Source organism: Hyperolius riggenbachi, chromosome 9 (assembly GCF_040937935.1).
Source record: "Hyperolius riggenbachi isolate aHypRig1 chromosome 9, aHypRig1.pri, whole genome shotgun sequence".
Lineage (NCBI taxonomy): Eukaryota > Metazoa > Chordata > Amphibia > Anura > Hyperoliidae > Hyperolius > Hyperolius riggenbachi.
Window position 1 is genome coordinate 284,929,993 of NC_090654.1, and position 16,162 is coordinate 284,946,154.

General features: G+C 48.7%; 1 protein-coding gene across 1 annotated transcript in view; it reads right to left on the bottom strand.

The window, feature by feature from the left end:
• MAPK1IP1L (mitogen-activated protein kinase 1 interacting protein 1 like) overlaps positions 1-15,843 on the bottom strand; it is a 40,097-nt gene extending 24,254 nt beyond the window's left edge. The window contains exon 1 of the mRNA XM_068254716.1: positions 15,738-15,843. The gene's annotated coding sequence lies outside the window, so the exon portion shown is untranslated. The remainder of the gene's footprint in view (positions 1-15,737) is intronic.
• Positions 15,844-16,162: the final 319 nt, after the last annotated feature.

Here is a 16,162-nt window from a genome sequence, read left to right on the forward strand (position 1 = left end):
GTCAACACATTTCTAGGTGGCCATACACTGATAGATTTGTAGCAGATTCGACCATCAGATAGATTTCTGTCAGATGCTGACAAGACGAATCTGACAGGATGCAATCTGATGTGTGGCACACACTAGGAACAGGTTTCCAATAGATTTCAGAATGAAATCTATTGGAAATCGATTGAAAATCGATCTAAATGCATTATTGTACCATTAGATCCAATGCAGCTCTGTGGGCCATCGATCTGCGGCCAGCAACAGATCGACCTAGATCTTCCATCCTGTCAGATAGATCAAATCGATCGGCTGATTTGATAGAACCGATTTCTGATTGAGCGTATCAATCGATGGCAGAAATTGACCAGTGTATGGGCCCCTTAACATCTACTCTTGTTCACACAATCACTGGCAGCACGGTTAGCACTTACGCCTTGCAGCGCTAGGTCTCTGGTTTGAATCCCAGCAAGGGCACTATCTGCATGGAGTTTGTATGCTCTCCCCATGTCTGTGTGGGTTTCCTCCAGGCACTGCAGTTTCCTCTCATACCCCAAAAACACACAGATGAAGTTAATTGGCCTTCTCCTAAAACTGGCCCTAGACTACAATACATACATAGTCATGTGGCTATAGTAGGGATTAGATTGTGAGCCCCTCTGAAGGACAGTTAAGTAACAAGACTATGTACTCTGTACAGCGCTGCAGAATATGATGGCGCTATATAAACACTAAATAATAATAATAAAAAACGTGTGATAATTTCCCACTGAGGCACAATGGACAACTCAATAGCCTATGCACACTCAAATAAAAGGCATATTGTATAGAACAGGTTATTTGTTGCCATGTTGGGTAGCGGTATGTTTGGCGTAAAGCTGGTCCCACAAGGGGCATTCACTGCAGATTGTGGTTCTGTAACATTCCCCGAGGGCATCAGGTATAATCCGGCCTGGCTCAGTCTCTGACAGTTCTCACGTCTGTTTACCGCAAACAAACGCCGTGGTCCTGCAAACCTGTCAGACCGGTAACTCGGAAAACCTGTTTAACGGACTATTCCGAGAAATCCTATTTCTGGCCATTACATATGAAAGGAGAGGATAGCCCCTCTCCACTTTCAGTGATGTAATGGGTAAAACACATCACAAGGTGCTCATCTAACGCTCTGTGCGCTACAATGACAACACTACAGTTATTAATAATCATTTTTTACAGAGTTCAGAGTTGTTACGTTTTGCTGTATGATAAATAGGGATGTATGTATGTAAACATTGGCTGGAAGAGGACCTGTCCCTTCCAGAGCAAATTGGCTACACGCTGTACAATTATGGCCTCAATTCTGGTAGCTATGTGAGGTAAATATTTTTTTGTAGGTACCTTCAAGCAATTCTGAAACATGAGGTAAATGCATAAAAGTGAGGTAAAACATGAGGTATTTCAGCAGTAAACATGCAGTATATAAATAATAGTAGTCTTAGTAGTCTTTCATTGTCTTCCATAGGGGGGGGGAAGGTGTATTTGATCATGTAGCAACCTATGAAAAGTATATTTATAAGCATCCGTTATAGAAAAAAAATCCAATAAATATTTGGAGTTTTATTCTCCTATTCTTTTCTATTACACAGCCTGAATAGGTACTCCACTAAAAACCTGAAAAGTGCATACAAACTAAAAACCTCCAGGTACAGGCAGGTCTTAAACTAATCAGTAAATTATGTGCTAACATGCCCCCTAATTTCCATGAGAATAGCTATTTTCTGTAAAATTAATGCAAATTACCTCATGAATTACCACATAATTTACCTCATGAGGTAAAACATGACTAAAACCTACTAGAATTGCTAAATGTCATTACCTCATGTGAGGTAAATTACCTCACATAAGGTAATTTGTTTGATAACCCTACCAGAATTGAGGCCATTAGATTGCAAGCTCCTTTGGGGCGCAGACTGATATGAAAGATTGCACCTTGCAGAGGCAATAAATTATGATTAGGTGTATACATTGTTGGCAGTGTGAGCAGAGCTGTACCAAGGCTGCAGAGCTCAGAGCACGTCTCTGCCATCTGCTGGAATTAGCCATGACATCATCACCCCTGGCCTCCGCTCTGTCAGCAAATCACTTGATCCGCCTCAGAGCCGGAATCCAGCGGAGCTTCTACACAGGCCGACGACTGACGGGAGATCTCAGCATCGCAACACAATAACTGCTGAAAGTGTCCAACCACACGCAAACAAAAGGACCGCAGGCTCTGCTGACTGGCCGGCCTGCTGGCTCTGCTGACTGGCCGGCCTGCTGGTTCCGAACGGCCAGCCTGCTGTGATACTTTATTAGAGCGGCCTTTATGGAAAACATTCACCATTTATACTAAAAGTCTCAAAAATGCATTTATTTACTGCCGCTCTAACCCAGGCCTCGGAGCGTCCGTGACCAATCAGGAGTGCCGCCCCGCCCATGCAGTAGCACTGTTGTCCTGCCCCCTCCCCATGTGACCGCGGGCCTGCCTCTGCCTTGGTGTACAAGTGACTGAAAGCCCGGCAGTCCCTGTACCTGCCGCATGCAATGATGTCATCACACATCTGAGCGCAAGCATTGAGCGCAAGCAGTCCAGAAAGCGAGTCCCTGTGAGCCATGCAAGACCTTTCACTGGAAGTATTTTCCTTGTTCTACAGGGCTTTCTTCACCTTGAACGTGAACCGCCTCTTAGGCCCAGTGCAGAGCGGTTTTAGCAGCGATCCGCCAGCCGCTTCCGCCAGTGAAAACGCTTGGCTAATGTATTTCAATGGGATGGAGCACACCAGCGGTTTGAGTTTTTTTTCCAAATCGCAAACATGCCTCCTGCTGCACGTTTGCGGTTTGCAGAAGCGTTTCGTCCTCAATGTAAAGTATAGGAAAGTGGACAACCGCTCTGAAAAAACGCTAGATCAGAGCGGTTTTCCAGGCGTTTTTGTTACAGAAGCTGTTCAGTAACAGCTTTTACAACAACAATATGTGTAATCTGCTACACAAAAACACTCCCAAAAACGCTAGGCATGTTTAGAAAACCTCTCTAAACATGCTTAGAACCGCTCTGAAATCTGCTCCAAAAACCTCTAGCGTTTTGAGGATCTGCTAGCGGTTTTGGTGTGCACTGAGCCTTAGATTGTAAGCCTGATGGGACAGGTCCTCTTCTCTCCTACTGTCTCCTGTATTCCCTCACCTCTTAGGCCACATACACACATCAGACCATAGTCTTTTGAAAATGAAAGATTACAGACCAATTTTACCCCCTTCCATGTAGTATGAGAGCCATACTCTACACAGTCTATTCTATGGAGCTGCACTCCCCATCAGACAGAAATCTTACCACCCTTCATGTAGTATGAGAGCCACACCTACACAGTCTATTCTATGGAGCTGCACTCCCCATCAGACAGAAATCTTACCCCCTTCCATGTAGTATGAGAGCCATACCTACACAGTCTATTCTATGGAGCTGAACTCCCCATCAGATAGAAATCTTACCCCCTTCCATGTAGTATGAGAGCCATACCTACACAGTCTAGTCTATGGAGCTGAACTCCCCATCAGAAAAAAATCTTTGCAAGATGCTGCACACACAGATGCTGTACAGACAAAAGATCAGTATCTGTAAAAGATCTGTTCCTGTCAAAGATCCGTTCCTGCAAATTGCATTCATAGTCTATGAGATCTGCAGATCATCAAACACACCTTGTTTAACTGACATTCATCTGCAGATCAGAAACTCTGAAAAACCATCCTGGTGGATCTAATCTGCAGATTAATGTCTGTTAAACAAGGTGTGTATGATGATCTGCAGATCTCATAGACTATGAATACATTTTGCAGGGACGGATCTTTGGCAGGAACAGATCTTTTGCAGATACTGATCTTTTGAATGTCTACAGCATCTGTGTGTGCAGCATCTTGCAAAGATTTCTGTCTGATGGGGAGTTCAGCTCCATAGAATAGACTGTGTAGGTGTGGCTCTCATACTACATGGAAGGGGGAAAAATTGGTCTGTGATCTTTCATTTTCAAAAGACTATGGTCTGATGTGTGTATGAGCCTTTAGATTGTAAGCATGATGAGACAGGTCCTCTTTCTCTCTTGCTCCATCTTCCCTGCCCAGCCTCCAAAGACAAATTAGACGTAGATAAAGTTATGACTAATCCATAATTGTATTTGTTGTGTAATTATTTCAGCGGGGAGAAAAGTTCATGCAGTGTTCAGGGCTTCTCTCGCCTTTCGCCTGGAATGTATTATAGATAACAGAAGCCATATTGGACTTTCACCTCCATATAATGCCGTCTTCATAATGGTGGACAGAATGACTCAGTGATGAGGACTGTGGTAAATGATTAAACAGGGAGTAACTGTCACCACATATAGCTACTGGCCACCCCATGTCATCAAGAGGACTATCCTGCTGTCTGCTGCTAGGGTGATGGGAACAGAATAAGCACAAAATTAAAAAAAGGTGAAAAACAGGCAACTGCAGGCAAGTTCAGGACTGGCAGGTCCTCATGGCCAGAACACTGACAGAGCCGTCTAGAGGAGGACACTGACAGAGCCGTCTAGAGGAGGACACTGACAGAGCCGTCTAGAGGAGGACACTGACAGAGCCGTCTAGAGGAGGACACTGACAGAGCCGTCTAGAGGAGGACACTGACAGAGCCGTCTAGAGGAGGACACTGACAGAGCCGTCTAGAGGAGGACACTGACAGAGCCGTCTAGAGGAGGACACTGACAGAGCCGTCTAGAGGAGGACACTGACAGAGCCGTCTAGAGGAGGACACTGACAGAGCCGTCTAGAGGAGGACACTGACAGAGCCGTCTAGAGGAGGACACTGACAGAGCCGTCTAGAGGAGGACACTGACAGAGCCGTCTAGAGGAGAACACTGACAGAGCCGTCTACAGGAGAACACTGACAGAGCCGTCTACAGGAGAACACTGACAGAGCCGTCTACAGGAGAACACTGACAGAGCCGTCTACAGGAGAACACTGACAGAGCCGTCTACAGGAGAACACTGACAGAGCCGTCTACAGGAGAACACTGACAGAGCCGTCTACAGGAGAACACTGACAGAGCCGTCTACAGGAGAACACTGACAGAGCCGTCTACAGGAGAACACTGACAGAGCCGTCTACAGGAGAACACTGATAGAGCCGTCTACAGGAGAACACTGATAGAGCCGTCTACAGGAGAACACTGATAGAGCCGTCTACAGGAGAACACTGATAGAGCCGTCTACAGGAGAACACTGACAGAGCCGTCTACAGGAGAACACTGACAGAGCCGTCTACAGGAGAACACTGATAGAGCCGTCTACAGGAGAACACTGATAGAGCCGTCTACAGGAGAACACTGACAGAGCCGTCTACAGGAGAACACTGACAGAGCCGTCTACAGGAGAACACTGATAGAGCCGTCTACAGGAGAACACTGACAGAGCCGTCTACAGGAGAACACTGACAGAGCCGTCTACAGGAGAACACTGACAGAGCCGTCTACAGGAGAACACTGACAGAGCCGTCTACAGGAGAACACTGACAGAGCCGGCTACAGGAGAACACTGACAGAGCCGTCTACAGGAGAACACTGACAGAGCCGTCTACAGGAGAACACTGACAGAGCCGTCTACAGGAGAACACTGACAGAGCCGGCTACAGGAGAACACTGACAGAGCCGCCTACAGGAGAACACTGACAGAGCCGGCTACAGGAGAACACTGACAGAGCCGCCTACAGGAGAACACTGACAGAGCCGCCTACAGGAGAACACTGACAGAGCCGGCTACAGGAGAACACTGACAGAGCCGGCTACAGGAGAACACTGACAGAGCCGCCTACAGGACAACACTGACAGAGCCGGCTACAGGAGAACACTGACAGAGCCGCCTACAGGAGAACACTGACAGAGCCGCCTACAGGAGAACACTGACAGAGCCGGCTACAGGAGAACACTGACAGAGCCGGTGCACCTTGACTGACAGACATTGTGTGCTGTTGTCTGCATCGACATGAGGGATTCCAGCAATGCACTGCGTGTTCTGTATGGTAACCTCATTGCGTTGGGAACCATCGCAGTACAACCGATGGTGTGAATAGTCCCCAGACTCATCATGGCACCACATTACAGTGTGCCTTACAGCCCAGCGTATCAGTGTGAAAGTACCCAGAGACACTGCAGGACGGACATGCTGCACCTGTATACGTAATCAGCTATATCAGCCTAGTTACCGCATCATCAGGCAAAGCTCGCCAGATAGTCAGCTGGGCTGGGACAGAACCGCCTCCACCCACCATAACTGTATCTCGGACAGACATTCTGACAAGGAGAACCGTTACTTCACTTAGTGCCAGATGCCCTTTCAAGGGAACCGGACGTGAGAAGGATAATGGAGTCTGCCATATTTATTTCCTTATAAACAATGCATATTGCCCGGCTGTCCTGCTGATCCTCTGCCTCAAATACATTTAGCCATAGACCCTGAACAGCAGATCAGGCGCTCTGGATTAGCTGCATGCTTGTTCCAGGTGTGATTCAGACACTACTGATGCCATAAAGCTCAGCAGGACAGCCAGGCCACTGGTATTGATTAACAGGAAATAAATATGGCATTCTCCATATCCCTCTCAGTTAGATGTCCTTTAATGTGTAAAGGTTGTCATACTTGACAATAAAAAAACACAAGAGGTGGGATGAATCCCACATGTCTTCAAATCCAGAAAGCGTATACTAGCAGTGGCTGGATAGTGTTAAAGTGACTCTGAGACAAAGGGGCATAAAAGCTTTATACATACCTGGGGCTTCCTCCCTGCACATCACTCCCGCGCCGCGGTCTAAGGGCCCGTTCACACTGCACACGTTTCCAGCCGCGTTTTGGAAACGCGTGCAGGTGGCCAAAACGCACGACATCAGACATTGCATAGAGTGCAATGTCTGATGTTCACACAGCATGCGTTCCGGACCTATGCGGTCCGGGAACGCATGCTGCACGCAGATTTTACAAAAACGCGCGGCTGTCCCATTCACTTTTCAGTGATGGGATCAGCCACGCAACGCATACGAACGCGGACATGCGTGCGTTCGTACGCGTTGCGGTCCGCATGCGTTGCGGTCCGCATTTTGTAGTCTGAACGGGCCCTAAAGCCTTCAGGATCGTCCGGTATCTGTCCCGTTCTCCCCGGCCAGTTGGGTGTACTGCTCATGTGTGGCCCGGCCGCACACACCCGCCCCCATTGCAGAGAGCGTTGTGCCGTGGGAGCGGGGGATCGCGCTTGGCCACACTGCACCTACAATGACTGGCCGGAGAGAACGGGACAGATACCGGCCGATCCAGAGGGCTTTAGACCGCGGCGCGGGAGTGATCTGCAGGGAGGAAGCCCCAGATATGTATAAAGCTTTTATGACCCAGTTTCTGGTGCACTTTAAAGGATACCTGAAGTGACATGTGACATGATGAGATAGACATGTGCATGTACAGTGCCTAGCACACAAATAACTATGCCGTGTTCCTTTTTTTCTTTCTCTGCCTGAAAGAGTTAAATATCAGGTATGCAAGTGGCTGACTCAGTCCTGACTCAGACAGGAAGTGACCTGTGTGACCCTCACTGATAAGACAATCCAGTAATATAAATAGTATAAAACACTTTCCTAGCAGAAAATAGCTTCTGAGAGCAGGAAAGAGATAAAAAAGGAAATTTCTTATCAGTGAGGGTCACACTGTAGTCACTTCCTGTCTGAGTCAGGACTGAGTCAGCCACTTACATACCTGATATTTAACTCTTTCAGGCAGAGAAAGAAAAAAAAGGAACGCAGCATAGTTATTTGTGTGCTAGGCACTGTACATACACGTCTATCTCATGTCACATGTCACCTCGGGTATCCTTTAAGGCAGAAGTAGGGAACCTATGGCTCGGGAGCCAGATGTGGCTCTTTTAATGGCTGCATCTGGCTCACATACAGATCAGTAGGGGATGATTCACTAAGCTACACGGCTCAAGCAGCACAGCTTAGTGTGGCAGCGTGAGTAACATTTCCAAAGTAGGCTCGCTACTGCTGTAGCACTACTAACTTACTCACACTCCCCCCAAAACTAACGGCCACTCCAACTGTCCCACTCTGGGCCCTGTCAGGTCCACTGATTTTGTAGGAGGAGATCCCCGCACTTTGATTGGCTCAAAAGGTTGCCTGTCACTTGACAGGCAGCCTATTGGGCCAATTAAAGTGCGGGGATCTCGTCCTACAATGTGAATCAACCCCCAAGTCAGCTAGCTAATTGTACAAGCTGTTAGTCTGTATTTCTCCTGTCTGGCTCTCGGGGAAATTGCTGATGTTGCTGAAACCCAAGAGAAGCTAAAGACGTGTCTGACACTTCCGCTGCCCGGAGGATCAACTGTATACACATCACCATGGTAACAGGGACGTGAGCCCTCTGCTGCGCATGTGCACTGTCCCAGTTTAAAACATATTGGCCTCAATTCACTAAGCTTATCTCCTGTCTCAGCTCAGAAGAGTTATTAAAGACAGGAGATAAGCTTAGTGCATTGAGGCCATTGTATGGCTCTCACGGAATTACATTTTAAAATATGTGGAGTTTATGGCTCTCAGCCAAAAAGGTTCCTGACCTCTGCTTTAAAGGCTCTGCCTCTGACACAGGAGACCTGGGTTCAAAGCTCGGCTCTTTCTGTTCAGTAAGCCAGCATCTATTCAGTAAGGAGTCCTTAGGCAAGATTCCCTGACACTGCTCTTGCCTACTGAGCACGCCCTAGTGACTGCAGCTCTGGCCCTTTGAGTCCGCCAGGAGAAAAGCGCGATATAAATGTCCTGCGTCTCGTCTTGTCTACTTTTCCTAGTCTAATGACTTTTCTTACACTTATCACACAATTCTTAAGGTGGCCACTAACAGTCCAATTTTTAGCGAAAAATCATTCAAGCAATCAGAAATTCTGATTGGATTGGTTGAAAATAATCTCAGTTGATGGGCACAATCAATTATGAACAATTAGGGAAAAAAAAAAAAAAAAAAAAAAAAAAATTATAATCGCCCGACTGGATTTTTGTCAAACCAAAATTTGGATTTTCTTGATTGGTTGTGATAGATAGGAAGCAAAGATTGGATCGTTGATGGTGTAATGAACGATTTTTCTTCCGATCAGAATTTCTGATCGCTCTAATGATTTTTTGCTAGAAATTGGACCATTAGGGGCCACCTTTAGAGTGTACCTGAGATAGGCGATTACCAATAAAATATACATACCTGGGGCTTCCTCCAGCCTGATCGCTCCCTCAGCGCCCTCTTCGTCTCAGTTCGCCCGCAACTGGCTCCAGAAAATACGGCAGTCAGGGGCAGTTGCCACAGTACTGCCAGGTGCACTCCCCTGTCTCTGGGAGCATTCTGCACAGTAGTACTGCGCAGACGCAAAATGCTCCAGGCGACGTGAATGCGGCAGTTGGCCCCGGACCAGAGGACTTTCCGGAGCCAATTTCGGACGATCGGAGAGGGAGAAGAGGACAGTGAGGGAGCGATGAGGCCGGAGGGGGCTGGAGGAAGCCCCAGTTATGTATATTTTATTGCTAATCCCCCATCTCAGATTCCCTTTAAGTACAGGATTCGAGAGTCGAAAGATTTGAGAAAATCAAGGATCTTTTTTGTATTCAGATTTGAGGGAATCCGTTTGGGATTCGCCCATCTCTACAAAAAAGACAACAAACAGACAGAAGTTCAGGTTTCTCTGGTTTCTAGTGCTGTAGGGCTGAAGTAAACCACAACAAAATAGGAGGAACACCTTGAACCAGAATTTCAGGTTCCCCAATGAGAATAAAACCCCCCCCATTGTGCAACTGTAAAGTACGCGTGTTCTGACAGATCTGAGCAAAGCACCATCCTGACCCGATTGTACAAACAAGCAGATCCCCAGCTATGGATCGGGAACGGCCAATGAGATCACTCGAGGCTGAGGCAAGATTCTGCAAATTTCAAATGCAAATTTATGCAGATTGAAAATGCTCCACTCCTCGGTGGGATGCGATTGGTCAATTTTCAAGCTGCACAAAATTTGTAATGATCAATTCTGGGGGGCTGGGCACTCAGGGGCGCAGAGTGATTCCCAGGGGTGGGCCAGTGCGCAAGTGCAGTGCTGCCCATGGTGTATGGCCATCTTAACCCTCCTGGCGGTTTAAAAAAAAAAAAAAAAAAAAAAAATATCGCCAGGGGGCAGCAAATCTTTTTTTAAATTTTTTTTTTTTTTTTCATGTAGCGAGACAAAGTCTCGCTACATGATAGCCGCTGCTCAGCGGCATCCCCCCAGCCCCTCCGATCGCCTCCGGCGATCGGCGATCAGGAGATCCCATTCAAAGAACGGGATCTCCTGGAGGGCTTCCCCCGTCGCCATGGCGACGGGGCGGGATGACGTCATCGACGTCGTGACGTCAAAGGGGATTCCTATCCACCCCATAGAGCTGCCTGGCACTGATTGGCGGGGGGGGGGGTCTCTGACCGATGGGTCGGAGGCTGCTCTCTGCCACTGCCCGAGGCTTCAGAAGTCTTTGGGAGCCCAAGTGCTCCCGAAGACAGGCCGACCCATACTGCGCATGCGTGAGTGGGAAAGAATGCGTGCTAGCGCATGCACAGTAAAGAGTGGTGCTTCTTCGGGAGCACTCAAGCTCCCGAAGACTGCCAAAGCCTCCCGCAGCGTAAGAGAGCCATCAGTCGGAGGGGAGAGCAAGCGCAGCAACCACGGGACAAAGAGGAAGGCTCTATAGGACCCAGAGCCTTCCCTCTCCTTAGGTATCTTTTTTTTTTTTTTTTTTTTTTTTTTTTTTTTAAATCTGGCTTTAGACTTACTTTACACTGAATGTAGCAAGCAGATAATACAATGGATATTAGATAGATGTTAATTTTTTACCCAAGTGTATGCCAGTACAGCCCACTGACTTCCAGAACACACAGCGTCACTAGCAGGGAAGTGTACACACAGCCAGTGACAGCGTCAGTAGCAGGGAAGTGTACACACAGGTCAGTGACGGCGTCAGTAGCAGGGAAGTGACAGCGTCACTAGCAGGGAAGTGTACAGCCAGTGACAGTGTCAGTAGCAGGGAAGTGTACACACAGGTCAGTGACGGCGTCAGTAGCAGGGAAGTGACAGCGTCACTAGCAGGGAAGTGTACAGCCAGTGACAGCGTCAGCAGCAGGGAAGTGTACACACAGCCAGTGACAGCGTCAGTAGAGGGAAGTGTACACAGAGCCAGTGACAGCGTCAGTAGAGGGAAGTGTACACACAGCCAGTGACAGCGCCAGTAGCAGGGAAGTGTACACACAGCCAGTGACAGCGCCAGTAGCAGGGAAGTGTACACACAGCCAGTGACAGCGCCAGTAGCAGGGAAGTGTACACACAGCCAGTGACAGCGCCAGTAGCAGGGAAGTGTACACACAGGTCAGTGACAGCGTCAGTAGCGGGAAGTGTACACACAGGTCAGTGACGGCGTCAGTAGCAGGGAAGTGTACACACAGCCAGTGACAGCGTCACTAGCAGGGAAGTGTACGCACAGCCAGTGACAGCGTCAGTAGCAGGGAAGTGTACAGCCAGTGACAGCGTCAGTAGCAGGGAAGTGTACACACAGGTCAGTGACAGCGTCAGTAGCAGGGAAGTGTACGCACAGCCAGTGACAGCGTCAGTAGCAGGGTAGTGTACAGCCAGTGACAGCGTCAGTAGCAGGGAAGTGTACACACAGGTCAGTGACGGCGTTAGTAGCAGGGAAGTGACAGCGTCACTAGCAGGGAAGTGTACAGCCAGTGACAGCGTCAGTAGCAGGGAAGTGTACACACAGCCAGTGACAGCGTCAGTAGCAGGGTAGTGTACAGCCAGTGACAGCGTCAGTAGCAGGGAAGTGTACACACAGGTCAGTGACGGCGTTAGTAGCAGGGAAGTGACAGCCTCACTAGCAGGGAAGTGTACAGCCAGTGACAGCGTCAGTAGCAGGGAAGTGTACACACAGCCAGTGACAGCGTCAGTAGAAGGAAGTGTACACACAGCCAGTGACAGCGTCAGTAGCAGAGAAGTGTACCGCCAGTGACAGAGTCAGTAGCAGGGAGTGTACACACAGGTCAGTGACGGCGTCAGTAGCAGGGAAGTGTACACACAGCCAGTGACAGCGTCAGTAGAAGGAAGTGTATGCACAGCCAGTGACAGCTTCAGTAGAAGGAAGTGTACGCACAGCCAGTGACAGCTTCAGTAGAAGGAAGTGTACGCACAGCCAGTGACAGCGTCAGTAGCAGGGAAGTGTACGCACAGCCAGTGACAGCGTCAGTAGCAGGGAAGTGTACGCACAGCCAGTGACAGCGTCAGTAGCAGGGAAGTGTACGCACAGCCAGTGACAGCGTCAGTAGCAGGGAAGTGTACGCACAGCCAGTGACAGCGTCAGTAGCAGGGAAGTGTACGCACAGCCAGTGACAGCGTCAGTAGCAGGGAAGTGTACGCACAGCCAGTGACAGCGTCAGTAGCAGGGAAGTGCACACACAGCCAGTGACAGCGTCAGTAGCAGGGAAGTGTACACACAGGTCAGTGACAGCGTCAGTAGCAGGAAGTGTACGCACAGCCAATGATAGCATCAGTAGCAGGAAGTGTACACACAGCCAGTGACAGCGTCAGTAGCAGGGAAGTGTACGCACAGCCAGTGACAGCGTCAGTAGCAGGAAAGTGTACACACAGCCAGTGACAGCGTCAGTAGCAGGAAAGTGTACACACAGCCAGCGACAGCGTCAGTAGCAGGAAAGTGTACACACAGCCAGTGACAGCGTCAGTAGCAGGGAAGTGTACACACAGCCAGTGACAGCGTCAGTAGCAGGGAAATGTACGCACAGCCAGTGACAGCGTCAGTAGCAGGGAAGTGTACGCACAGGTCAGTGACAGGGTCAGTAGCAGGAAGTGTACACACAGGTCAGTGACAGCGTCAGTAGCAGGAAGTGTACACACAGGTCAGTGACAGCTAAGAAACAACCTATGGACTAAGATAAGAAAAAGTGAGAGAGAAAAAGAGCGATTGGACAACAAACACGCATCGTACAAAACCTCACCTTTCTTTTTTGTCTTAACAAATAAACGCCAGATTCCCTACTTATTTTACCCCAACTTTTGGAAGGGAGAGGGGACACTTTACCACCTCATTCAGGGTAGTGGGATGTGGGTGTCAAAAACACCCTCTAGTGAAAAGATACAGGAGACAAAAGTGGGAGCCCAATAGTGTAGTATGTCAAAAACAATTGAACGTAATAAAAGTAAGACACTCACAAAGGTGGGTTGCAGGGGGGCAACCGACCACAGGAAGCAGGTGGAGACAACAAACCCAACTCCACTCGGGGTGGTCCCTAGGGACCTGGATGCGGTCGCTCTCCTTGGTAAAAGAAAGGGGACAGATATCCGCCATGGTGAAAGCCACGTGTGGTCTGTACCCACCCCTCAGACGGCTGAGGTAAGGGGGTATGATTGCACAATAAGGGTATAAGAGGCGCCCTGGTGTAATAAAAGCATCTAAAAACAGTTTAAAAATGGGAAATACATTTGAGATAGCTTACCTCAGTGACGAAAAAAATCTTTGTATTTAACAAAGGTTTTTATTAGTAGCACAGGCAACACGTTTCGCAGGTCAGAGCCCGCTTCCTCAGGCCAATAACAGCACCAAACTAAATGACAGATTCAGCAAAGGGAGGCAATATTACAAATAATGGGGGAACCCACAGAAAAACTTTAATGGGCACCCCAACATTGACTCCCTCTCTCCATGTAGTGGTAAATCAGTTCCCCCAACATTTCTGCCCCCCCCCCCCCCCGCAGCCACAGGGGCAATTCTCCAGTACTTGCAGGTCAGAATAATAACATAATGTAGTTTTCTTTTCTATACAGCGAGAAGGTTGGAAACCTTTTAGCATGAAACAGAATAAAAAGGTACAACATGAAGATGAGGAGTTCTGACAGTGAAAATGTTCCGCTTCCCCCAAAATAGCCCAGCATGATCCTCAAATGATAAGCCTGCTCCAAAAATAAGCCCCAGTTACCGATAAGTCAATTCAAATATGTGAGCTGATCAGATGGAGGCAAGGGATGAGCACGAGGATCAGTATCATACCTGAGTCAGAGTATGGTGATGTGGGCTGATCAGGTGTCAGTGAGGCAGGGGGTGATAAGGATCAGCACCCTGATATGGGCTGATCAAGTGTCAGTGAAGCAGGGGATGGGGATCAGTATCATTCCTAAGGCACAGTGTGGTGATGGGAGTATATCAGGTGTCAGCTAGGCAGGGGATCAGTATCATGATGTGGGTTGATCAGGTGTCAGTGAAGCAGAGGATGAGGATAAGGATCAGTATCCTGATATGGGCTGATCAGGTGTCAGTGAAGCAGGGGATGAGGACAAGGATCAGTATCATACCTGAGGCAGAGTGTGGTGAGCTGATGAGGTGTCAGCGGATGAAAGTCAGGATCATACCTACAGCAGAGTGTATAGATGTGGGCTGATCAGGTGTCAGTGAAGCAGGGGATGGGGGGGATCAGTATCATACCTAAGGCACAGTGTGGTGATGGGAGTATATCAGGTGTCAGCTAGGCAGGGGATCAGTATCATGATGTGGGTTGATCAGGTGTCAGTGAAGCAGAGGATGAGGATAAGGATCAGTATCCTGATATGGGCTGATCAGGTGTCAGTGAAGCAGGGGATGAGGACAAGGATCAGTATCATACCTGAGGCAGAGTGTGGTGAGCTGATGAGGTGTCAGCGGATGAAGATCAGGATCATACCTACAGCAGAGTGTATAGATGTGGGCTGATCAGGTGTCAGTGAAGAAGGTAATGAGGATCAGGATCATACCTGAGGCAGAGTGTGGTGAGCTGATCAGGTGTCAGTGAAGAAGCGGATGAGGACAACGATCAATATAATGATGTGAGCTGATCAGGGGTCAGTGAAGTAGGGTGAAGACTAGCATTACTATCATACCTGCAGCAGTGTGTGGTGAGTTCATCAGGTGTAAGGGAAGCAGGAGATGAGGACAAGGATCAGCATACCCGTAATGCTGGCTGCTGTATAGGCTGAAGTTATGCAGTGTGTGATGATGTGGGCTGATCAGGTGTCAGTAAAGCAGGGGATGAGGATTGGTATCATACCTACAGCAGAGTGTGGAGATGTGGGCTGATCAGGTGTCAGTGAAGCAGGGGATGAGGACATGGATCAAGTGTCAGTGAAGAGGTTGATGAGGATCAGGATCATGCCTGAGGCCGAGTGTGGTGAGCTGATCAGGTGTCAGTGAAGCAGGGGATGATAATCAGTATGTGATGTGGGCTGATCAGGTGTCAGTGAGACAGGGGATGAGGATCAGGTGTCAGTGAAGCAGGAGATGAGGATCAGTATGAAATAGGCTGATCAGGTGTCAGTGAGGCAGGGGGATGAGGATCAGGTGTCAGTGAGGCAGGGGGATGAGGATCAGGTGTCAGTGAGGCAGGGGGATGAGGATCAGGTGTCAGTGAGGCAGGGGGATGAGGATCAGGTGTCAGTGAGGCAGGGGGATGAGGATCAGGTGTCAGTGAGGCAGGGGGGTGAGGATCAGGTGTCAGTGAGGCAGGGGATGAGGATCAGGTGTCAGTGAGGCAGGGGGATGAGGATCAGGTGTCAGTGAGGCAGGGGGATGAGGATCAGGTGTCAGTGAGGCAGGGGATGAGGATCAGGTGTCAGTGAAGCAGGGGGATCAGTCTCTTACCTGTAGTCCTGGCTGCTGTGCACAGAGTGGCTGCGATCACACACAGGGCTGGAAGGAGACAGAACAGGGAGAGATCTCTGCCAGGAACAGGAAGCTGCTGCAATCACCCAGCCCAGGTTCAAAGGCTGAAGGCCTGTCACACCCAGCACCCTCTAGTGGCCCCCAGTGGAAGAGCAGGAGGAGGAATGTCAGAGCTATAAGCAGTCACATGGCAGATACAGGGAGGAGAGTGTAACTTTCACACAGCTTTTATTTATATACTATAACTACTGCTATTAAACCTGCAGGAAGGAGCAAACCTGCAACTTTGTGAAGCAAAAAAAATATGTTGTTTTATAATTGAAACCACACTGGTCCTCTCTATCCTGGTTCATTTTCTTTCATATTAACATTTTAAAATTAGTAATATATCAATTTGAAGGATG